General features: G+C 37.9%; 1 protein-coding gene across 3 annotated transcripts in view; it reads right to left on the reverse strand.

Moving 5' to 3' along the window:
* Nucleotides 1-25366, reverse strand: part of Lpar3 (lysophosphatidic acid receptor 3) — a 100287-nt gene that overhangs the window by 74295 nt on the left and 626 nt on the right. Inside the window, exon 2 of one of the 3 annotated variants that reach the window (XM_058579008.1) lies at nt 24702-24777. The exons of 1 other annotated variant lie outside the window; for it this stretch is intronic. The gene's annotated coding sequence lies outside the window, so the exon portion shown is untranslated. Of the gene's footprint in view, nt 1-4093; nt 4273-24701; nt 24778-25366 lie in introns of those variants that run through there. One more of the 3 variants, XM_046443143.2, reaches the window with a different exon arrangement.

Genomic DNA, 25366 nt, shown 5'->3' on the forward strand with positions numbered 1-25366 from the left:
ACCAATCATTTCACCTCTAAACTTTCTGGCAGTGTCTCACATGTGACCTTTTGGGGGATACCACATATCTAAACCATAACACCTGGCTTAATGGAGAGATAGAGGCTTGCTTTAAAGCTTCATTTACAAAAAAGCAAGTATACTGCTTCTATTTAGACTGCATATTTGCTTGAAAGTCCTTTAGCTAAACTGTTTTGTGCACTTATAGGGGAATTAATGTGCCCTCCAACCACATCTTGCCACCTGCTGAGCTTTTCCTTGATAACACCCCCAATCTTCACATGGCTAAGTCAAGGACAGGACTAGTAGAACCTCCATCCAGCCCATAGTTTAGGAAGCAACAAAGACTTAGGACTAGCTGATGAGTAACAGACTAATTAACATTCTTAGGAAGAGATGGGGTGAGCTATAAGGGTAGGTTACTTTCCAGAATGACCTACTGTCTGGTGTACGAATAACATACATTTGAGGAAGGGAGACAAGGATACTGGGAGTGGGGCAGTATCAGGGATCATGTGCAGGGAGGAGTTCAAGGTCATCATCAGGACAGGAAGTTAGGGGACAGGTGCTACAGAGGCTAGGCCAGGCCAAGGGAAGAGAGAAGAGAAATAGATCTATGGGACGATGAAGAGGTGGGGTGAGACCATCCAGGATGTTGGAAACTTTCTCTCAGTGGGTACTTTCCTGACTTGCTGTCATGTTGAGAGCAAAATGACATGACATTTTACAGATTGAATGAAATAAGTAAATTGTCTTGAGTTGTGTTGCTTTGCAGAAGTGAAGCTTAAAGACCCGATTTAGCAAAAAAAAACACATCAATGCTGACGACTGCCATTGTTAGTCTCTTCCTCACTCACAGTGTCTGTAGCTAGCTCTTTGTTTTTGCCCACTAGGAACTGAGATGAGCAGATAGTACATACAATTATGAAAAGGAATTAGGGCTTCTTTGGAACATTTTCCCGTGCATCCATCACATAGCGTTGGGTAGTCTCAGTCCTGATATTAATCTTATATTCTCCACAGAGCAGTTTCTCAACTTCTGGTTATAATTTCCCCTTTGAAGTCTAGTATGACTTCAGAGGACAGTAGAGAGGGAAGTAGATGGACTACAGTAGTGCCTAGTTGGCACACAAGATACCCACATAGTGATCCTGCCATTTCTGGTCAATGAGTGAGCCTGCCTGGGTTGTCTCTCTTTTTAATGTCATGCCTTTTTAATTCCAACATTTATATGGCCCTTAACAGAGTGCAAAGCTCTTTCAGACACATGACTTAATGGGACCTATCAATAACCCATGCAGGCAAGAGAAAAGGAATTATTATCCCAATTGTATAAATGACAAAATTGATCAAGGATGACAAGTAATATATTGAAGGTCTCAAGAGTTCACAAAAGTGGTGCTAGGATTAGAACCCAGACTCCTGTACTATAAATGTCTTGGGTCCATTATCTGTAAAAGCACAAATTCTCTGTGCTTCTGCATACAGCGCCCTACCTGCACCACCATCAATCCCATCAATGCCAGCACTGAGTTCCAGATGACTCCTTACATACAAAATCCAGGATAAGGGACAAAGGATCAACAAGGCCAGAAGGAGGAGGCTTAGGATGTGCAGGAGGAATGATGAAGGAAGAAGCAAAAGGTGTGTTAGAAAAGGGGACAGCACATACGAAGAGTTTGTCATGCATCTCTCCAACATCCACAACTTGGGAATCCGTAGAATAATATACATTTACATCCATGTTTACACAAATGACAATACTTGCATGTTTATCTAGGAGGAAAAGAGGGCCGCCACCATTCAAGAAGTACTTCCTGTATACTGAGACCCTGTTAAGTGCTTTCTTTTTTAATCTTAGAAGGTAGATACAGTCTTCATTTTTACAGATGAGGAAATTAAGGCTTAGGGAGGTGAAACAATGTTCCCAAGGTCAGAAAGCCCTTCTGGAATAAAGGCTAGTCTGACAGTAAATCCTTGCTCTTCTCTTTATCCCACACTAATAATGCCTTGGGCCTGATCTCTGCCCATTTAGATGCTTGCAATCAGACTTAACCACTCTGCTGGGTATAATCAGAGACCAGAAAGCATTTGAACTAATGTATACTCCAAAGAGAATGGCTAATGGGTAATTTGAGTTATAGTAATTCCCACTGGAGTTATAGTGATTCCCCTTGTCCCAACCCAAAGAAATAAGAGGTTGAGCTTGATTTATGGTGGATTACTGCACCTCAGCAGGAAGTTAGGAAACTTCAAGAAACAGCAGCAAGTCTTAGAGATGTATGTTCAACTGACTTTGAGAATGTATGCCTTGGTTGATGCCTGGCTACACTGCTATGTGTGCATTTGTTCCTCTACACCAGTGTTCTCAGGAAAAATGAGATACAAATTAACATGTTGAATATCTCAAAAAGATTCTGGTGAGCATACACAAATAACAATCCCCTATTGTAACGTTTTCATTTCAGTCTTCATTCATAGGAAACACATGCAGATCTGTTCTATCAATCATCTTGTAAAACAGCCAGATATCTAAAATAGATCTGATCTGGTGTAAAGAGACTACAGTTGATGAATGCATTGACCAGATTTAGAAAAGTGTCATTTGTAACTGAATCAAAGCTTCAAACCTTTGAATTCTAAAGCCAACAAGTAAAATAAGAAAAAAATTTGCCAAAATGATCTATTTTACTAGTTATATGGTAGTGACAATAAATACAAGTGTTGTCCAGATTGTTTAGACATCCAGGTCTCTATATGACACTACGTCTATAGTCTCAAGACACAAGAGAGAGCTCTGGAAGCTTATGAGTATCCAAGCCTCACTGGCAGAGTTTACTTGCTGGACTTTTTTTTTTTTTTTTTTTTTTAGAATGGCCCCGTTTGTTTAGACAAGTGTAGAGCCAAGGTTGTGTGTTTCTAACTGTATTACTTCTGGACCAAAAAAAAAAAAAAGTGTGTGTGTGGGGGGGTGCTATTCACTGAACCCAAACCACCATACCAACCTGAATCCAACATCTTATGGGAAACAGGGCTAGCAACTATTGATAGAGTTCCTACTAGAAAACCCAACAACTCTCCTTAAGAATACAAAAGTTCATAATTAATGAAATGCAGTGTAAGCATGGAATAATCACCTACTTGCAAAGAAGGGATTGCCTGAGACTGATGTTCATTCACTTCATGCTCCTACTTATGTAAGGAAAGTAGGAACCATGAGAAGTTGAGCAGCCCTTTACTTCTAAAGTGACATTCCAAGATAAGACCAAGTAATAAGGAAGGAGAAAAGAGTTGCAGTGACAATAACAAATTATGGAGAAAACATTTTGTGAAAATTACTGTTTAAAAGTTGACCTATAAATGCTTTGAAGGGCTGTTTTAATGATTACCTTAATAAGACTAAATTGTTTCCAATATTCACAGTCACTTCTCAAATTACATGCCTGTGAAGTTTCTAAGAGATTTTGGGTAGTTACAACTTGCTAAGGGAAAGCAATAAAGTAACATTACTACAAAACAAAGCACTTCTGTCCACCCGGATGGTTCATGCTTTCACTTACCCAGCACAATTTTGATAGCATTATAAGTTAGTAACTTTCCCCAATCCTTAGATGCCTTCGAATGGTTCAAGCTATTTCTCAATGGACAAACCATCCTATCGGGCATCACTGGAAGCCAAAAATGTTATCTCCCTAGGATCCAGGGAAGAATCTCAGTTTCCTAAGAACCACAGGACCTTAATCAGGCAGTTTGGAAAAGCCGCATCCAGGCGGAGCGCCACCTGCGCTGTGCTCTCCGCGTCTCGGCGGCACCAGCCCACAGCTGAGGCGGAGGCAACGTCTAGTTTGCCTCTTGATTGCTTTTTGCTTCTGGGGGTGCGGGGAGTGGAAAAGAGCACTGCTGAGTCGCACACCCGCCAAGAGAATTCTGTCCCAGGGATTTGCAGTGGACTCGGGGTGTCCAGGCTGCAAGCCAGGTAACCCTGAAAAGCTGCGAGTTGGGGTCGCCGAAGGCCCCTGCGCCCGGTGTCCCCACGCGCGCCCAGGCGGGCCATGGCCCTGGGAACCCTCTCTTTGTCCCGTGCTGCACTCACCACTTATACTCTCCCGCACCTCCAAGCCCCGGAGCGGGGACCCCTGCGACTGCCGCATGCCCTCGGGGCCGAGCGCGACGGGGCGACCGGGCGCTTGGCTCCGACCCGGCACGGAGAAGCAGTGGAGGACGCGGGAACGGGCGGCCGATCGGCCGAGTTCCTGCTCTCCAGCGGCCGCGGCAACGCGTCCAAAGCCCGACCAAAGTTTGGCAGAGCGAGGGAGGGGATGGAGGAGGCTGCCTCCCAGCCTGGACACGCCCTGCCGAGTGATCTGAAAGTTCCCACGGGAGAGCGCCCTCCATGGGTAAGGCCTTAGCCCTCGCGTAGAGGGGTCCGCAGGAGCCAGGAGACTGCAACCCTTCTGCAGATGTACTTCTTCCGAGGCTTGATCCCCAGGAGGATGGCCCGAGGAGAGGAGGGAGTCCACCGAAGGACCACCAACACTCCCTCTACAGCGCCATACCTCAAAGGATTCTCCAGATTGAAACGCAATCCCTCTGTCCCTCTCCTTACTCGCCAGGGAGGTATTTGTTTGAAGTGGCTGCAGGAGAAAGCTCAGCCCACACCCGCCACCTGTGGGAGGCAGGCTCCCTGCCAGGCCCAGACCTAATGCTCTTAAACTCGAACCCCAAAGCTACCCCAGGGATGCAGGCAACCACCAGAGGCCAAGGACGTTGAAGTACATCTGGCCTGGAGCCTATCCTAGGCACCTTTTAAAATTATTATTATTACAGCAGGAAACAAAACATTTAAGTTTCTTGCAGGAGGCTTCTTGGCCTCCTGGGGTAAACAGTACTGGATACATTGTTTTTTCAAAGCTGACATATAAAACCTCCAATGACCCACCTTTGGTAAAGAAAGATGCAATGTGAAACAAACGTCATAAAGAGTTTGTACTGTCTGGACCCTACAAAAACAAAATCAAGGTCACAGAGATGCTTAAAGATGAGTCTTCTAAACTCACAAGAAGTAAATGCCCTAAAGGTGAAAAGTCTTTCCTGTGCATACCTCAAACCCAGGAAACTCTAAAAGCGTGTTCCCAGATATGTGCGTGTACCCCTTTGCCATTCCTTCATTGTGCATTCAACACTGATATTGAGCCTTTTGGTGTACCTACTAAGAACCGCACTGTAGGAAACAACCTGTCAATCTGCTCCCTACCTCCAAAGAGATTCTGCTGTCTTTGAAGACAATGTTCTATTAATGTTAGATTCTTTTCCCCATGGATCTCATCCCTTTATGGGGGCATGGCAAAAAAAAAAAATAGCTGCATGTGCAAATAATTGTTGTTTATTTGGGGATTCAGAAAATTGCTGCGGTAGTTTGCAAATGAACTATGTAGAGAGAGATACAGTTTTCGAAACTAATGCCAAAGAAAGATCATATGTATGTTTATCAGAACAAGCAGGAATGTTGCGTGTGACATATGAGAATAGGATCAGGGAAGTAAACCACACAACTCAAGCAGCACAGTGCTGAAAGGCAACCTGGTGGACATAGAATTTTCACCCACCAGTACTTAGTGAATACTTAACTCAACAAATGTGTAGTATGTTAAGTTAAGTTGTAAGCTGGCCTGGGAACTGTAAACACCACTTAGAGCCTTTTGCTGGGAAAATCTGTTCCAAATTACAAACAGCTTTCTAACAAAGGCACTTTGGAAACACATTATGTTGCAATTTGGGAACTTCCTGAACTTGAGCACTGCAAAGGAGAACAGGCATTCTCCAGAGCCAGGTGCAACTACCTTTAACTCATGAATCCTAAAGGAGAAAAGAGAAATAGGTCTGGGGACCTATTGTTGCAAAAGGAGAAAGACATTCTAGCTACTATTGTTTGGGGTTTTGTTGTTGTTGTTGTTTGTTTGTTTGTTTTAACAAATGTGGGTAAGTTGTGAGGGGAAGGCAAGAAGTGATTTAGGAAAACAGGTGCAGTGATAAAGACTTGGGAGCAGGAGCAGGGGGGAAAATGGACAAAAGGTAAAAGAAAACTAAAAGAAAGAATTGGATTTGAGCCCCAAATCCAAATTTTTGGTATGAAGCTCAGTAAATACTCACCCAAACTTTCTTTCTTTCAGTTGGGTCTGGGATATCTCATTTCTTTACCAAAATGTTTATAGTAGAAAAAAACAAATTAAAATTAACATCAAAATTGGCAAGCCTGAAGATCTTTACTTTCCAATAGTGGTCACTAACTGGAAAGTCTTTCAAAACTTTTTCAAAAAAACATTTGCTGATCAACTTCCTTGTGTTTTTATGTTCCTGGAGACACAAAGATTCATAAAATTGTTTCTATAAGAGGAAAACAGGACATTCTTTAGTGCTGGAGAGAACAGAAACCTAATGGCTGAAGAAATTGTATCCTTGGAGAGCCTGTGCCAGACAGCATTTACATGTTAGAGCACAAATTCTGTAAGGTAAATAAATAAAAATTTAAATTGTCTGCCTCCTGCCACAGTCAGAAGCAATATGGGACTCCAGGGATACCTCCTCTCTGGATCTTTGGAAATAGGGCTATGTTCCTCTGCCCAGTGACTCAGCATGGAGTTGGGGTCATGTGGGCTGGAATTCACGGATTTTCTGTCCTTTATTTTGGGGAGCATCTGAACCAAGGCTCTGTCGAAACTCACTTATCTCTACTAATGATGGATGAGGATGCCTACAGCAGGTGAATGGTGTGAGACACTGGAATAATGTGAAGTGAGAGACCTAAGTGGTACCTGAAATCACAGTTAACTATATGGTTCTGAAAAAAGATGGATCGAACAGGTAACTGCATAGAAACCAAAGGAAAAAAGAGGTGGTGTAAGCAAGTAGGTCACCTGTGCAGTATTTCTCAACCACATCTGAGTAACTTCAAGTGGAAGACAGCAGGAAGTTATAGAAATAGACCATAAATTAAAAAATCAAAATCAATGCAAATTCATTTAGATTGAGCGAACCATGTCCCACATGAAGTATGGCAGAAGTTTACATATGAAGAAATAAAAACACAGATATTCATCCTATCACTTTTGAATTTTGCATATTTTTATGCTTTAGAATAGAGTGGCTGGTTTTGAAAATAAAAGTCATGAAGGGAATCTTGTTTAACAGACATTAAAATTACTAAAAGCATAATGTGTTTGTCCAGGACAATCCAGATCTGTATCTATCATCTAAGCATTATTTGTTTGCAAAGGTATCTATTTGGTTACTAAATTATGTGGTCACCTTAATACCTAAGACTGGGGCAAGACTAGAGAAAAGCTATGCCACACAAATCCCAGGAAATATAAGAGTATATTTGAATAAGTTGACATCTTAAATTTAAATAATTAGGAGAGGTAAGTCTTAGTGGCACTGGTACAAGTCATTGTTGAGGAAAAATAAGGATAGATACTTAAAGAAATTTTAATACACATTAATGAATTAATTTTGTCAAAAAGAAGAGAGAACCATGAAGTAATTAGAAGGAATAAAGATTAATGTTTATTTGATTTCAAGTTTAGTAGAACTTTTAAACATAAAAACAAGGGAAGAAATCATAAAGAAAAATATTAACTACATATATATATACATAAATACAAAAATAATCCTAAAAATTGCAGTAAAAATTAAACTAAACTAGGATAGAAAATTATTTGTAACATATTATAGATGAAAGATTAACTAACTGGCTTCCTACATTACTAACTGGGAATCATGCAGGAACTCTTAAGAGTTAAGATTAACATCAAAACAGAAAAATTAACCAACTATATGTACAATTGGCAGGAGAAAAAACTCAAGTGACCAGAAATATATAAAAATAAATTTCAGCTAGTCTAACAATAAGTGTAAGTTAAAATGAGATATCACTTTTCACCTATCAAATTGGTAAAGGTGTTTTTATTTTAAGGATCCCACCATATTCACTAAGAATTAAAGGATATGAGTAGCACTTGTGCTGCTGGTGAGAGTACAAATTGGTAAAATCTTTGTGATGGACAATTTGCAATACGACATATTCATTCATCCCAGAAGTGCATTTTTAATATTTCTAAATTGAGTAGTGCTTCACAATTGCTGTCAACCAGGCAGCAGTTGTGGCTAAGCTGCCATTGCCTGTCCATGTGCACCAAATTTTAAGAATGTAGGGCAGTGGTTGGAAGGAAATTCTAGAGCAAAGAAAGGAGCGTGTTCTTTCTTTTTTTGTTGCTTAATGCTGCATCAAGGCGCTTCTGATGAGCACTCAGATCATGGACCACACAAAGTTGTAGAGTGACTCAGAATCAGGAAGTTTAGGAGTAAATACCTTAACCAGGGTTTTTGCTTCTCCTTTGTGGATATACAAGAATAAAATATAAACTAATTTTATGTTTAAATAAGTATAAGGAAAATTCTTTCAATACTGATAAAAGCTGAAAGTGATGAGAAAGCATTAGGTTTAATTGGCATTTTTTTCCTTACAGATATAAAATACATAAATAATAAAGATACATCTTATAATTTGTGAGGTTTTGGGTAGGATGAACTATGATATATCAAGAGCCTAATAATGTTCATAACATTTGATCCAGTAATTTCACTTCTATGAAGTTATCATAAAACACCAATGCTTTAATACCAATGTAAACATTTCAGTATGATTTACATAATTGAAATGTTAAAAAAGAACATAAACATCTAACCAAAAAGTCAAATACGAAATTGATCAGATAAAATATCATACAACCACAGGATGGGAGATTACACAGCTATAACAATCACATTTCAAAGAAAGTAAAATAACATAGGAATATATTCATCACTCTGTTTTTAGAATACAAAACAACATAATCAATTTTTTTCCCTTTTTAAAAGCTTATGTTTATTTGTATGAAAGAAAAAGCACCACAAATAAATAATCCTATCTGTTAAATGTTATTATTTAGAGGAGGTGGGATTATGTATATTTTGTTTATTATATACTTCTCCATATATTCAGAATGTTTTGTAACAAACATGTATAAAATTGAGAACTCCAAATCTTAAAATGATATTTTAAGTTATTCACAAATAATCATAAGTAAAAGAAAATGTATATAGTCTAATGGAGATACGAGGGTTTGTTAACTTTTAAATGGTCCAAGAAACCAGACTCTTAAATTGAGGTTCCTGTTTTACTCATTTTCTGCTTCATTCTAATCTCATATGGGTTCACTTGGGTATTAGTGGAGCATACTTGTGAGCTTGGCTAGTCCTCTGCCATGGACAAACATGGTTATTCTTAAAGGAAAGGTCCTAAAGAAAGCAGGAAGCCAGCATTGTAAATCTTTTATACATTCTTCTCAATGAGCCTTGGAGACCGTGGGATGGGCGACAGCAATTCACTACCCAGGGAATCCAGCTCTAAAAGTCACTCAGAGTACCAGCACCCAGGTTTCATTCAGCCACTTCACTATTTCCCATTGTGATGGACTTGCATCTGGATATAATAATTGAGGTTTTCTTTGATTACCTTCCTTTGTTGCCCCTGTGACTCCTCAGCCCACCACTAATCAAGGGACAATACAAAACAAAAAGATAAACAACAAATCTTTAAAAGAAAAAGAAATAGAGCAAAGAAAGCTTATTTTCAGCTACTTGGCTCCTAACTAGGTTTTCTTACACTCATAACAAAAATAATGATCTTAAACACCAAGATTGGTGATTTGTAAAAGGTGGGTTCTCTGGAGCTTCAAAGGGCCAACTGCAGAAAGAAGCAGAATATGAACTTTATGTCCACAAACAATCCATGAGAAGAGAACAGATGAAGAACCCGATGCCCCTCCCTGGAGACCAGATAGGATTTCCTGACTCCAGGAGGAGAATTTGGAAAAGAAACAACACTGAAAGCCAGGGGTGTGGGGTTTCTGACATCTCACCACTCCTCAGGTTAAGTTATTAGAGAATCTTAGATCCTCCCTTCAGTTCAGGAATGTAGGAACAATGTGGTCAGTTGTATTTAGAACTGTAACCTGTGCTGTTCTAGGAGAGACTTACACTTATCTGTGCATAGCTCTCAAGCCTATCCACTTGACTTGCTTTGGCCAATAATGTGTGAGCTTTACTAAGCAGGACCAGGTTCATTTTACTCTCTTTTCCCTCTACCCTGATATCAGCAATACCAGCTCCAACAGGCTGGATCCCATGGCCAGGAGAGAAGAGGGTGTGGAATGGCTCCAGGGCTGACCCAGGAAGCCTAGAAAAGTGAGGAATAAACCTTTGACCATCTAAGCCACTTATATTTGGGAAGCATTCAGCATAGCATAACCTGACCCATCCTAACTAACACAAAAAGAATACTGTGTCCTGACTTCCATCTGCAACTTGTATAGGAAATATTCATGCCTATGTGCTTCATGCTATGGTGCCATGGAAATGGCAATATTGAAGTGATAACATGGCGTTGCTGGACTCAGGGGACACTATTGAGTTTTCTGTGGGCCCTGGAGTAACGCAGAACAGCACTATTATTATCAGTTCTTTGCTGATAACAATCCAAAGAAGAGCATCAGCAGTGAGTGGGGACAGAGGCAGCAGGGACAGAATCCAAAGATTAGAAGAGAGAATCACTTTTCAAAAAAATGTATTGAATCAGATGTTTATGACTCACCAACTCTGTCTGAACACCCGTGTTCTACAAAGTCCCTTCAAAACTTAGATGCCACAACAGGGAGAAAATGGGAGGGACAGAAGTATAAACTTAAAGTAATGGAGCCCATTGAATTTGCTGAGTTTGCCTGAAAAGAGACAAGACAAAATTCACTCTCAGTGATAAATATAGGGAATTCAAGATAGAATTTAGATTCACTTTTACAAAAATATTTAGGTTGGCCTACCTATGTTTGCAGCCTGAGATATGTATACATAACACAGTATCATCAAACAACTGTGTGGTGCTGAGGGTCCACGCAGGCAAACATGAAGCTGTGTGTGGACAATGGCAACACCTTATATAATGGACTAATTTCTTCCAAACCTGATGTTCAGGCTAGGGTGAGATATCTGCCTTGCCCGAGGCAGCCAAAAAGAACCTGCTACTAGCAACACTTTCAGCTGCACAAATATTTACTCTGGTAAACTTGAAAAAGAAAAGAATTGAAATAAATCCTGCTAGAATTTTCTGCATTGTATGCACTAAACTTTTCCCCTTGTTTTGCAAAAGAAGGCTGAAATATGACACTAACATTCTCATCTCCGGGATTGATTTTTTTCAATTGGGTTTGATGGATACTGGCCAGATTAATATTTAATGTTTTTGTGTAATTTGAATAATAACACAGTGGACTCAGATACGAATGTACTATAAAAACAATCTGAGCTGTTAACTTTTAGTCCATTTAAAATTGAGGATTGATTCATTTAAAGTGGAACATCAAGAGCTAAGTAGTTTTCAGTAATCTGTTTAATGTAATAAAGTTTGAAATTAAAAAATAATATAAAATAAAAGAGGATTCTGTAATATTATGAAGGAAGCACATTGTAATAATTATACCACTTGATTTTAAACTTGACTTTGCAGTCATTAATATTTTACTTAACAACAACAACAAAAACATATGTCATTCTAAATTCTCTTGCTGTAAGAAGATTTTTTTAGGGGCTCAAATCTTAGTTTCATCTTAATGACTTGGACGTGGTTAACTTTGATTATATTGTGTGTGATGGTACAGACATAGTTAGGCAAACAACTAGGGGAAAAATACAAGAATTAGTAAGAAGACCCATGTGTGGGAATAAACATATAGATAAAAAATTATGAAAACCAAGAGAATAAAAATAAGATATGTTGTGGGAATTATAAATGATTATATTAATTAAAATATTTCACTTCTAAGAATCATTGTCAAGTTCAAAAACTTTATTACTCTCTACCATATTTACCAGCTGAATGATTTCAGCCAATTTCACTCAATGTCTACAACCACAAATAAAGTAATAGTACATACCTCCAAATGCAGTGACAATGAAAAAGAGTCATTATTATACTATAATAACTTTAAAATGAATTTATTACTAGGAAAAAAGTATGATTTTATGATGATAAAAAGCTTAACCTACCAAATAACAGACCTTCAAAATATATGAAATAAAAATTAACATAGCTAAAGGGACAAATAAATCTATAATCATGATTGGAGATTTCAACATTTTTTAGTAATCGATAGGACAGGCAGACAAAAAATAAGATTATAGAATATCTTGATAATGCTGTCAACTAATTTAACCTAATTGGAATTTATGAAACATCATCTCCATCAATTATAAAATAAATGTGTTTTTAAGTATATGTGCAACATTCACCAAGATAGGCCATATTCCAAATCACAACATGAGTTTCAGTGAATCTAAGAGAACTGAAATTGTTCTCTGGCCAAAACTGTGGTAAAATTGAAGATAATAGAAATAGCAACAAAATAAAATAAAATCTATGAAATATCCCAAATAGTTGGAAATCAAGCAACACACATATAAATAACCCACAAAGAAATCACAAGATAATTTAGAAACTATTTTGAACTAATAATGAAAAAATTACATATCACCAAAGCAGTGCTTAAAACTAACTCAATGATAGTTTCTTTTGTGGAGAAGAAGCTTTTTTAGTTTGAGTCCATCCCATTTATTGATTCTTGATTTTAATTCTTGTGCTACAGAAATCTTATTAAGAAAGTTGGGGCCTAATCCAACATGATGGAGATTTGGGCCTACTTTTTCTTCTATTAGGTACAGTGTTTCTGGTTGAATTCCTAGGTCCTTGATCCACTTTGAATTGAGTTTTGTATATGGTAAGAGATAGGGGTTTAATTTCATTTTGTTGCATATGGATTTCCAGTTTTCCCAGCACCATTTGTTGAAGAGGCTATCTTTTCTCTAATGTATGTCTTTGGTGCCTTTGTCTAATATAAGATAACTGTAGTTATGTGGGTTATTCTCTATGTCCTCTATTCTGTACCATTGGTCTACCAGTCTATTTTTGTGTCAATATCACGCTGTTTTTGTTATTATTGCTCTATAGTATAGTTTAAATTCTGGTATTGTGATGCCACTTACTTCACTCTTCTTGCTAAGGATTGCTTTAGCTATTCTGGGTCTCTTATTTTTCCAGATGAATTTCATGACTGCTTTTTCTATTTCTATGAGGAATGTCATTGATATTCTGATTGGAATTGCATTAAATCTGTATAGTGCTTTTGGTAGTCTGGTCATTTTGACAATTATAAATTCTGCCTATCCAAGAAGAACTCGAAGAGCTAAACACCAAAAGAACCCAAATAGCCCAATCAATAAATGGGCCAAGGAACTGAATAGACACATCTCAGAAGATGATATACAATCAATCAACAAATATATGAAAATATGTTCAACATCTCTAGCAATTAGAGAAACGCAAATCAAAACTACTCTAAGATTTCATCTCATTCCAGTCAGAATGGCAGCTATTAAGAATACAAACAACAATAAGTGATGGCAAGGATGTGGGGAAAAAGGCACACTCATACATTGCTGGTGGGACTGCAAATTGGTGCAGCCAATATGGAAAGCAGTACGGAGAATCCTTGGAAAGCTGGGGATGGAACCACCATTTGACCCAACTATCCCACTCCTTGGTCTATACCCAAAGGACTCAAAAACAGAATACTACAGGGACACAGCCACATTAATGTCATTAATGTTTATAGCAGCACAATTCACAATAGCTAAACTGTGGAATAAACCTAGATGCCACTCAGTAGATGAATGGATAAAGAAAATGTGATATATATACACAATGGAATATAACTCAACAATAAAAGAGAACAAAGTCATGGCATTTGCAGGTAAATGGATGGAATTGGAGAATATAATTCCAAGTGGAGTTAGCCAATCCCCATAAACCAAATGCTGAATGTTTTCTCTGATTTAAGGAGGCTCATTCTTAGTGAGGTTGGGAGGCAGGGCATGGGAGGATTAGACAAACTCTAGATAGGGTAAAGGGTTGGAAGGGAAAGGGAGGGGGCGGTAAAAAAGATGGTGGAATGAGATGGATTTATTATCGTAAGTACATGTATGAAGACACAAATGGTGTGAATATACTTTATATATAACCAGAGATATGAAAAATTGTGCTCTGTATATGTAATATGAACTGTAATGCATTCTGCTGTCATATGTAACAAATTAGAATTAAATAAATAAATAAGAATGTTTATAAGCTACTCAGCAGGCTGAGACAGGAGGATCACAAGTTTGAGGCCAGGCTGGTCTATTTAACAAGATTCTATCTCAAAATAAAATTTTTAAAAATATTGAAGTTGTAGCTCAGTGGTAGATTGCTTGTTTAACATGTACAAAGCCCTGGTTCAAACCCAATACCTCAATCAATAAAATAGTATTTATACTTTTAAATACTTACATTAGAAATAAAACTTAAAATTAATTGCCTAAAACTTTCACTTTAAAAAACTAGAAATTTTTTTTAAAGTAGAAAAAAGAAATCATAAAGACAAAAATGGAAACCAGTGAAATAGAAAGCAAAACAACACAGAAAATTGAAACCTCAAAAGCTGGTCAGTTGAAACGAGTAATAAAACTTGGTATGCCCATACATTGGTCAAGATAAGGAAGAAAAAAATATGAATTTCCAGTATCAAAAATGAAAGAGGGACATCACTACAGATTTCATTCACATCGAAATGTAACGAGAACCAGGCGTGGTGGCCCATTCCTGTAATCCCAGTGGCTCAGGAGGCTGAGGCAGGAGAATTGCAAGTTCAAAAACAGCCTCAGCAACAGCAAGGCACTAAGCAGCTCAGTGAGATCCTGTCTCTAAATAAAATACAATATAGAGCTGGGGATGTGGCTCAGTGGTCGAGTGCCTCTAAGTTCAATCCCCCATGCCCTCCCCCCAAAAGATAATAAGATAATATTAGAACAAATTTATACAAATAAATATGACAACTTAAACTAAAAGGACAAATTCCTTTAACAAAACTGACAGAAACGGCAATAAAATATCTGACTAGCACTCTGCCTATCAAAGAAATTGAATATATAATTTAAAATCTTTTCGCAAGCAAAAGTCTAGGTCCAGATGTCTTCACTGGTAAATTCCATCCAATTTTGTTTGTATGTGTGTTTTATTTTGAGACAGTCTCACTATTTTGCCCAGTTAGGCCTTGAACTCTGGGGCTCCAGCAATCCTACTTCTTCAACCTCTAAAGCAGCTAGGATTAGAGACATGAGCCACCATGCATGGATCTATCAAATATTTAAGGAAGAATTTTTAAAATTTCTATAGCTTCTTTATTTAGTTTTTGTTTGGAGGATCTATCCAGTGGTGAAAGAGGTGTGTTAAAGTCACCCAGAATTCTTGTGTTGTGGTCTATGGTTCTTGAAATTGAGAAGGTTTTTTTTTTTAAATGTATATAGATGCTCCATTCTTTAGGGCATAAATGTTCACAATTGCTATGTCTTGTTGATGTATAATTCTCTTAAGCAGTATGAAATGTCCTTCTTTGTCCCTTCTGATTAACTTTGGCTTGAAGTCCTCTTTATCCTATATGAGGATAGAAATCCCTGCTTATTTACAAGACCCATGTAAAGATATATTTTTCCCATCATTTTACCTTCAAAACTGTCTAATTTTAAAGTGAGCAAAATACCTGGACACTTCATAAAACAATATAGTGCCTGAGTAATAAGCACATGGGAAAGATGGTCAAGAGTCATCAGAGAAGCATAGATTAAGACTGCCAGGAGATACCCCCTCACACATATTATAATGACTAAAAGTGAAAAGGCTAAGAATGTCAAATGCTAGTAAAAATCAAGGCTCATACATTGCCAGTGAGAGTATAAAATGGTAGAACCACTTTGAAAACCTATTTGGCAGTTTCTTATAAATTTAAACATGCACCTACTGTATGTCTCAGTAAATTCACTTGGAGTTATTCATTCAAGAGAAATGAAAGCATGTGTCTACAAAAAGACTTGTACAACAGTATTCCTGGCAGTTTTAATTTTAATAATTAAAAACTGGAAACAACATAGATGTTCATCAACAGATGAACGGATAAATAAATTGTCATATATCTAAGCAATGGAATCCGGGGTAGGGGGTGGAATAAACTAATAATGATACAGCCAGGATAAATGTCAAAAACATTAAGTTGAATGAAAGAGGCCAGACATGAAGAGTTCATAATGTTTGATTCCATGCCATTTGTATGAAGTTCTGGAGCAAAAGAATCTAAGGAACAGAGATTAAAAATCAGAGCACTAGGGACTTACTGAAAAGAAGCACAAGCAAGCAACTTTCAGGGGTGATATAAATATGACTTTTTAAAGTCATTGTTCAGCACATTGAAAATTAATATTTATAATGATTTTTTCTACTTTGGTTATATTTTTCCATTTTCATAAGTAAATTTTTTATTAATAAAATGATTCAAATACATTGCTGTAAATGGCTTTCTCTTCTCAGTTTTAGCTGAAGTTCTATAAGTCTAGAATGAAATAGATATCAGGATCTCATATTCTAAAATATCCTGCTAGACCCCACTTGTACAAGTATGATGAGGGGTTTCTCTCTCCCACTGCTAGGTATAAAAAAAATGTGCTCCCCCTAGATCTTACACCAATGAAAATATCATTCAGTGAACCTGACTTTATATGCACTAGAGTCTTCCTACTCAAAATGTGGTCCATGGACTGACTGGGTGGTAACTGTAGGCTGATGGGTATGGCTAGAGATGGCGGGTCACAAGGCACACTTGGAAGGGTTGTTCTTCCTGAGGTCTCTCTCTCTCTCTCTCTCTCTCTCTCTCTCTCTCTCTCTCTCTCTCTCTCTCTCTCCTTCTTAACTCTGCCATGAGCTGAGCAGCTTTTCTCCACTGGGCCCTTCTACCATCATGTTCTGCCTTACCTTGGGCCTAGAGTGATAGAGTCAGTCATCTATGGACTGAGACCTCTGCAACTGTAAGCCCCCAATAAACATTTTCTCTTCTAAATTGTTCTTGCTGGGTGATTTGGTCACAGCATCGAAAAAGCCAACTAAAACTAAAACCATGTGTGTTTGGGAGCAGAATTATCTCTAAGAAACCCATGAAAGCATCCCATGAGAGGAAGGGACAGCAACTTATGAGACCAAATGATCCCAAAGTCAGATCAAGACAGTGCCAGGCACATGATACTATGCCCTTTCTTCTATCCCCTGAGCTAGACTATTGCCTGGAGAGGTTATTAGAGATTAGGCAAATGAAAAAAATCCCAAAGTTACCAGAAACCCCTCTCCCACTTCAGATTTCCTCACTGGAAAAATTCAAGGCTTGGAGGACAGGGGATTTTTAATTTTGAATAAAATTCATAAACTTAATTACTATATCAAATAGAACATTACAGTTACTGAAGTTAGACTGCACTATGTCTAAAAATAATCACAAGATGCCTAATTACCTAATAATAGCTAGAACATTTTTAAGATCTGCTCAAGATTTCTCCCCCCACCCCCACCAACCCCCAAAAAAAAAACATAAAAAGACCAGATCTTATATCAAGTTTAAGTGGGCAACTTGAGAAATATTGAATTTATTTTCTGTTCACATCTTATTGAGTTCAGCTTACTTAAGAAATAGAAATTTTAGCAGACACTTTTAAAAGGAAAGTGGTCAGTTATAAAAATAGAAGTGTGAAACTTGAGTCATTGAAATAAAAAATATACTCAATGAACCACTCAAAGGTTTAAAAATAGCTGAAGATAGAGTTAAGGAACTGAAAGATACATATAAAGAAATTTTTAGAGTATATAAGAAAGCAAAAAGGGATGTAAAATATTTAAAAAAAGAGGTTAAGAGATAAGAAAAAAAGAGAGAATGAGAAGGTCCAATGTGTTTCTTACCAGAATTTCAGAAAGCAAGGGAAAAGAGAATGGGCAAAAGAAAATACTATTTTTCAAAAACTAAGTATTTTTCAGAATTGAGGAAAGATGCATTTTCGGATTCAAGATGTAAAACTACCTCAAATCATTAAATTTAAAACACACTCATAAAGTGAAGTCTTAAAGATGAATAAATTTTATAATCAGCAACCAGAGAGAAAAAAAGGAATTATTTTGGCTGATAACAGACTTCTCAGCAACAGCAGAGGCCATGAGAAAATAGAACATCATTACCAAAGTGATGAGGGGAAATATTAGGTAATCTGGAACTTAATTTCCATCTAAAGAAGTTCTGCAAACTGGGGGTTTTTAGATGAAGACTGAAACACAATAAAAGAGCTACTAAAGAGAGATGGAAATTAAACCCAGAAAGAAGAAGTGGTCACAAAAAGTATTTTTTTCTATGGTAAGTGGTAAAAACATAAGTAAATTTGAATAAGCATCATCTATACCAGGAAATCAGTAAAAATAACTGATTTCCTGGTATAAAAAAATTAGTGTGGGGAAGGGGATGGAAAAAAAAAAACCTAAAATAGTGGCCAAGAAAGAACATGTAAGAGAGCTGATGGAGAATGACAGTGACCTGAGATGAGATTTTGATGAACTTGGGATTTTTCTAGGTCAGGTAGAGAGTTAAAAGGTTGAGTAAGTACCAAAAGAGAGGAAATCAAAGGGAATAAAGAAAAACTCCACTAATCCAGTAAAAGAGAGGGAGAGGGGAAAGAAACAAGAAAAAAGCATGACTTGTAGATGACACAAATTAGGATTATAGAACTAAGTCCAAACATATCACTGATCGCAATAAATATAAACAAAATAAACAATTGAGTTCAAATAGAGATATGGTAATTGAACCAAGGAATCCAGCGACATGCTATTTGAATGAAATGTCTTGAAATCATAATGATATACTAAGCAAATACTAACCAAACAAAGCCTGTGTAACTCTATTAATATCAAACAAAAGAGACTTAAAGCCAAAAGCATTACTTGTGATAAAGAGAATTGACACATATATAACTCCAAGACGTTACTTTGCTAAAAAGTAAGGTTTTGTCTATAAAACCACAACTTTCATTGCATTTTTTAGAAATGTATTCCTATTGGGAAAAAAAAATAACAACTCTCCTATCCCACTTCAGAGGTAAATCAGATCTCTAATTATTAATGTTTAATTCTTTTTTCTCTTTTTTTAAATTAACCCCATGGAAACCTAAGAGGTTTAAAATTACTTAAAATTTTAAAATTAATTAATTTTAATTACTTAAAACAATGTCAAAGGAAAAGGATTCATATTCAGTAACTGTGTTGTTTTATTTATTAAATCCCAATTGCCAAATGCAGCAAAAGGAATTGTAGAAGGTTCTCTACAGGTTGGCAACACTGATTCTAGGGTATTAGAAATTATATTAAATATTAAACATGTAAAAGAAATGAAATTTTCCAGGCTTAACAGTAAGTAGTTTCAGGAATGGAATGTCTCAAGCCAGGTTTCAGAAACATTTCTTAGGATACATGGGCATTTCAATTAACTTTCTTTGATTTTTCTGTTTGTGAAGAATACAACACCCCCCCCACACACACACACACAAAATATTGTTAATAATAATACAAGCTCTGCCTAGCATAGGATTATTGTGAGGATAAATCTAAATAATACATGGGGAAGACTTTTGCAAACCTTTTAGTAGTATATAAATATATTATTCTTATTATGAATAATGCCTTTATGATTGATTGTTAGCATTAAAAGACTTTACTCATCATTTCTTGAATGTGTCTGTAAAAATCTCAGATCTGTTATTGTGTGCTTTGTCTAACCTTTAAGAGCAAAACTACTGTCATTTATATATTTACAAAAATATAAGCAAATTATGACCCAGAAAAACAGTTCCCAACATTTACTTTTCTATTACTGGACGTGCACACAAATAGAATACATGAATATACAAACAGAAGAAGAAATATTTTTGATGCTTAGTGTGAAGAAATTTTTTTCATAGTAATGGGCTTGGTAGTTCTGGTAAGCGTGACTAGAATGTCTTGCCATGCCTCGCTGCATTTGCTCTTTTACTTTTCTTCAAATCACCCTGGATTCTTGAGGTAGATAATGAGTTTGAAAAAAGCAAACAACAACAATCAAAAAAAAAAAAACCCACTAATGAATAAATTTTTAAAAGATACGAGTTGCAATGCTAATGTAGCCATTGACTGATTGGCTGGAAGAAGTCAGTGGAAGCCAGTTGGTTCCCAAATAGATGGATTCTGAGCACAGTAGCCAGGGCAATCCATCAATTACATTTCTCACAACAGGAGATATGAGCCATGTATTTTTATGACTATCACACCAATGGAGGAACTCAACAATGCATTCACTGGGTGATGAAAATAAATATCGCCAACCAGGGGCAGACCAATATTGTGTGCCTCTGAAGAGGACACCCTGAGAGGGACAACACAGTCTATGTATTCTTGCCCCAAATGCATAACCTGAATCTAGTCATGAGGAAATATCAACAAATCCAGATTAAGGGGTTATTTGTAAAATAATGACCAATTATTCTTCAAAACTTTCCGTGAAATGAAAGACAAAGAAAGACTGAGGAACTGTCCCAGATTAAGGAGACTAATGAGGAATGACAACTAAATTCAATAGCTACCCTGGATTTGATCCTGTGCTGAAGGGGATAAGAATGCTATAAAAAGAACTGTTGGGAGAATTTATGAAATTGGATTTAGGGACTGAAGATTTGATAAAAGCATGTATCAGTGTTAAAATTCCTTAATTTGATACCAATTTTACTTTGACTAAACAAGTGATTACTCTTGAGCTTAGGAAATAACATACTTGGCATGATTTAGATCTAGGAATGCCCCCCCAAAAGCTCATTGTTAGGAAATGCAGCAGTAGAGATTGGACTAGGAGAGCTGTAACCTCATCAGTGGATTAATCCAGTTGATGGATTAGTATTTTGAATGGGTTACTGGGTGGTAATTGAAGGCAGATGGGGCATGGCTGGAGGAAGTAGGACACTGGAGGTATACTTTTGGTGACTATATCTTGTCTCTGACCCCTCCCCCTTTCTCTCCCTCCCTCCCTCCCTCCTTCCCTACCTACCTCCCTCTCTCCTTACCAGCTGCCATGAACTGAGCAGCTTTCACCCTTCTGCCATGATGTTTCTGCCCCAGAGTTGGCCATCCACAAACTGAACCTGTGAAACTGTGAGCCAAGATAAACTTTTTCTCCTCTAAATTGTTCTTATCAGGTATTTTGGTCACAGCAAAGAAAAGCTAACAAAACTCTAAAATCTAAAGTCACCCCCTTAATGCCTCATAATATTATATCATGTCTCTTTCATAATATATGTAATCTTCTCTCAAATGGTTCAGAAAAATAAAATATATGCGAGAGAGAGAAAGACTATGAAGATCATCTTCCAAGAGGTGCACTGAGGTATTCGTGTGACTGCTGGCTTCATCAGTGATCCAATGGAAAGCACATGAATGATATTAAAATATGTCATTAGCACTGACTCTCCTGGCTTCCAGCCAGTGAGATGAAACAGGTGCTGAGTCCACGTTTTATGGGGGTACTATCTTTTTCCAATCTTAACTATTTGATGATTCATTATTACACATGCCACAAACTCCACCCCAGTAGATGCAATTTTTCAAAGGATGTAATTGGATAAAAATCCTACTTGTGGGCATGTTGACTTTGATCCATTAATCAGTACTGTCACATTGGTTTACTGTAAAAGGGATGGTAAGGAGAGGATTATCTGTCTACCAGCTTCCATTTTAAGATACAGAAATTTAAAAATAGATATTAGGTCAAGAAGGGCACACTCAGGAATCCCTTTTGAACTCCACTTTTTATTCTTCTTGCACAAAAACCAGGCTTAGTATATTAAATTTTATTTTCATCGTGTCCACTTTATCATTTTCAAAGTGTGCTTACACCCCTTTCCTCCTAAACATTACATCAGCCTGTGAACTATCCAGCTCTAAAGATGGGCTGCCTGGGTCTGATGCCTTGTGCTAGTGGTTACCATTGCATGACCTTGGACAAGTTACTGAACCTCTCTGTACCCTTGATTTTATTATCTGTGTATGACAAATAAGGATTCCAAGACTTGGAGCAGCTTAACAACTTGTCTAAATCATTAAGCAATTTAGTGTGAGAGCTGGGAGCTTCTGTGGGCCTTTCCACTCCCTCATAAAGGTAAAAATTATTTTCCTTAAGCACCAGCACTATGTGAATTTAAGGCATGCTCCTGAGTAAGGTGTTGTTTGAAAAGAGAAGTCATATTTCTCATTAAGTAAGCTAAACATATTTTTCTGCCTTTCAATTCAAATAAGTGAGCATTTATTCAGATAAAGGCAAGCAGCAGAAAGGGAAGAAGGGAGAAGGCTCTGGGAGTCAGAGCCCTGAGTTCGAAGCCAGTCTTTGCTACCTGCTCTGTGCTCAGTTTTCTCTCTGGTAAAAGGGAAATCCTGTTAGTTTACTAGGAGGAATAGCAACAATACATGCAGACTGTGGGCATTCAATGAAATATAGCTTTTTAAAATATATTATTTGTTGAACACTTATTACTCACCAGGGACCTTACTAGACACATGAAATGGAGAAAAGGCTTTAGGCATTAGTAATGATTCCTTATCTAGTAAGGAGACTAGACCACTCATATACGCTATAAGTATTTTCTCCAATATGTTTTTAAAATTTCTTGTTTATATTTTAAATTTTCTGAAATTTTTGTTTTATAGAATGCAATCTAGTGGATTTTTTAAAAAAATTTCCATTTGGCTACCTGGCTGAGTAGTTATGATTTTTTTTAAGAGAGAGAGAGAGAGAGAGAATTTTTAATATTTATTTTTTAGTTTTCGGCGGATACAATATCTTTGTTTGTATGTGGTGCTGAGGATTGAACCCGGGCCGCACGCACACCAGGCGAGCGCGCTACTGCTTGAGCCACATCCCCAGCCCAGTAGTTATGATTTTTAAGACATATTTCTGATGATACTGTCTGTGATACTGGCACCTTTGGCTTGTACCCATTTCTGTTTCAAGTACTTACTTGCTAAGCTGCCTACTGTGAAAATGGATTGTTATTCCTTGAAAAGACTAGGGGGGGAGAAATACATATCTGTGGGTTTTATCCTATTTAGTTGTTTCATTTTTAATGCAGAAAATAAAAGGCAATTCTTTCGACTCAATCATTTAAATGTGGAAATTTGACAGAATATCTTGCACAAGGGCTAAAGGTCAGGGCCTCCCTAAGGGAGGTGAAATCATGTCACCACTCCATTAGCCACCCCACCCCCAATATCCTTTATCTGAAATTCCTTCACCTTGTGGTCATCTTTTCCAGAGGGATTGTGGAATCATTTACTCAAGGGAGATAAAATCTAGTAGAAGAATCATCATGGATCCACCCAACCCTTTCTCCATCCATTACTCTGATTTCTTAAAAGCTTTTCCAGGAAGAGAAAAGCAGTCAAGACTGCTAAGGAAGCAGTCTCCATGTTAGCCTCCCTTGAGATAGAACACATTTTCACCAGGATCAGATCTAGATGGAGAGATCTTATTTTCCAGGATTGAGTGTGACAATGATGGTTTCCCCCTTGTGTCTTGATGATCATCCTGGGTCACTGTGCTGGTAAGGATCACCATAAGGTCACAGTTGGTCCTATAAGCATGCTGCAGAGGGCAGAACCTCCAGCCGTCTGTGCCAGGCTGCCCACTGTGCCTCCTAGGACAAAGATAGGTTCTCTGTGCTATGGTAAGCTGCAGGGCTGCAGGAGTTCTCTGTTACCACCGACACCTAGCCAGGTCCCCCTGACCTGTGTGAAGAGGTGAGGAAAACCCTGCTCTTTGCCCACCAACACGGAATACTAAGAAAGTGTTAGGAGTCTGCTACCTGGAAGCTATTGGAAGATGAAGGAGGCATCTCTGGGGTTGGTTTGGGCACAACTTGCAGAGGGTCAAATGGAAGGAGGCAAATCAATGCCTACTTCACTCAGGCATCTGTGCAAATCTGTCTTGATTGTGAGGTGGGGGCCGTGCTGCCCTCCCTGCCCCGTCTTCCTAGTCTCAGGCTAGCTGGACTCAGGAACATTCCTTTAATATGGTTATATTCACTACCATCTTTCAAAGAGAGGCAGTTACAGGAGCAAGCACAAAGCAATCCTTTTTCATAGTCCTCCATCCATTCACAACCCCCTTCTCCTAACCCTTCGCCTCCCACACAGTACCCGACAAGCTGCCCCAGCCTGAGGGAAGGTAAAAGGGATGCATTTCCTAGTATTTACTTCAAACACCCTCTCCCTGGCAGCCACACTGAGTTCTAAACCTTTGTCATCCCATTCCCAAATCTTGATGGTGGTCACTGGTAGGGAGCAGGGGGCAGGTGGAGTCTTCATAACACACCTGTGCAGTGGTAACCTTCAGGCTATGGATATCAGGTTGACCCTGTTAGTGAGAGCACCTGCAAGTCTTGTTACCTTTATGCCACGAAACTGCTGCTGGCCAAGGTCAGAGGACTACAGAATGTGTGAGGGCCAGGGTGACTGAGGAAGGATGATGCAGAAACAGAGTCTCGGATAAGCTTCTTTTCTTAAATCTTCAGGAAGGAGAAATATCCAAATGATAGAAATTCAACTCATTGGGCTGGGGATGTGGCTCAAGTGGTAGCGTGCTCACCTGTCAAGTGCGGGGCTCTGGGTTTGATCCTCAGCGCCACATAAAAATAAAATAAAGATGTTGTGTCCACTGAAAACTAAAAATAAAACATAAATATTTAAAAAATTTTCTCTCTCTCTCTCTCTCTCTCTAAAAAAAAAGAAAAAAGAAAAAAGAAAAAGAAAGAAATTCAACCCATTCATCCTAACACATGTATTTCTCAATAATAGAAGTTATGAAAGGATACCTCCTTCTTTCAGTATATAGTTCAAAAGCAGGAAGACTCAAAGTCTTCTGAAGAAGAAGAATATGTATACAGATAATGAAAACATATATACACAATCTGATATATATCCTTAGAGATAATTTTCAGGAAAATTTTCTCATTGTGTTTATTATTGTGTTTAAATACAGGGTAAGAGCCCCCTCTGTCTGTCTTTCTCTCTCCTCCAATCTGTCCTCCACAATTCTGCCTTTTCTGGTCTGGTGGCTCCCAGGTCTAAAGCTCTCCCAGGGCATACATATTCCCTGTTGCCCTGCCATGTTTTCCTGACTGACCAGGTTCTCTCTCATCTCATCTCCCACTCCCTGTGACATGAGTCTTTGCCATTCTGTTCCCTTAATATAGAAAACCCTCCTGTGGTGAAATGCAATTTATTCTTCAAGTCTCAGATCTAGCATTGTCT

This window comes from Marmota monax, unplaced genomic scaffold, assembly GCF_021218885.2.
Source record: "Marmota monax isolate L192 unplaced genomic scaffold, Marmota_monax_Labrador192_F-V1.1 WCK01_AAM20220418_F8-fsc00046, whole genome shotgun sequence".
Lineage (NCBI taxonomy): Eukaryota > Metazoa > Chordata > Mammalia > Rodentia > Sciuridae > Marmota > Marmota monax.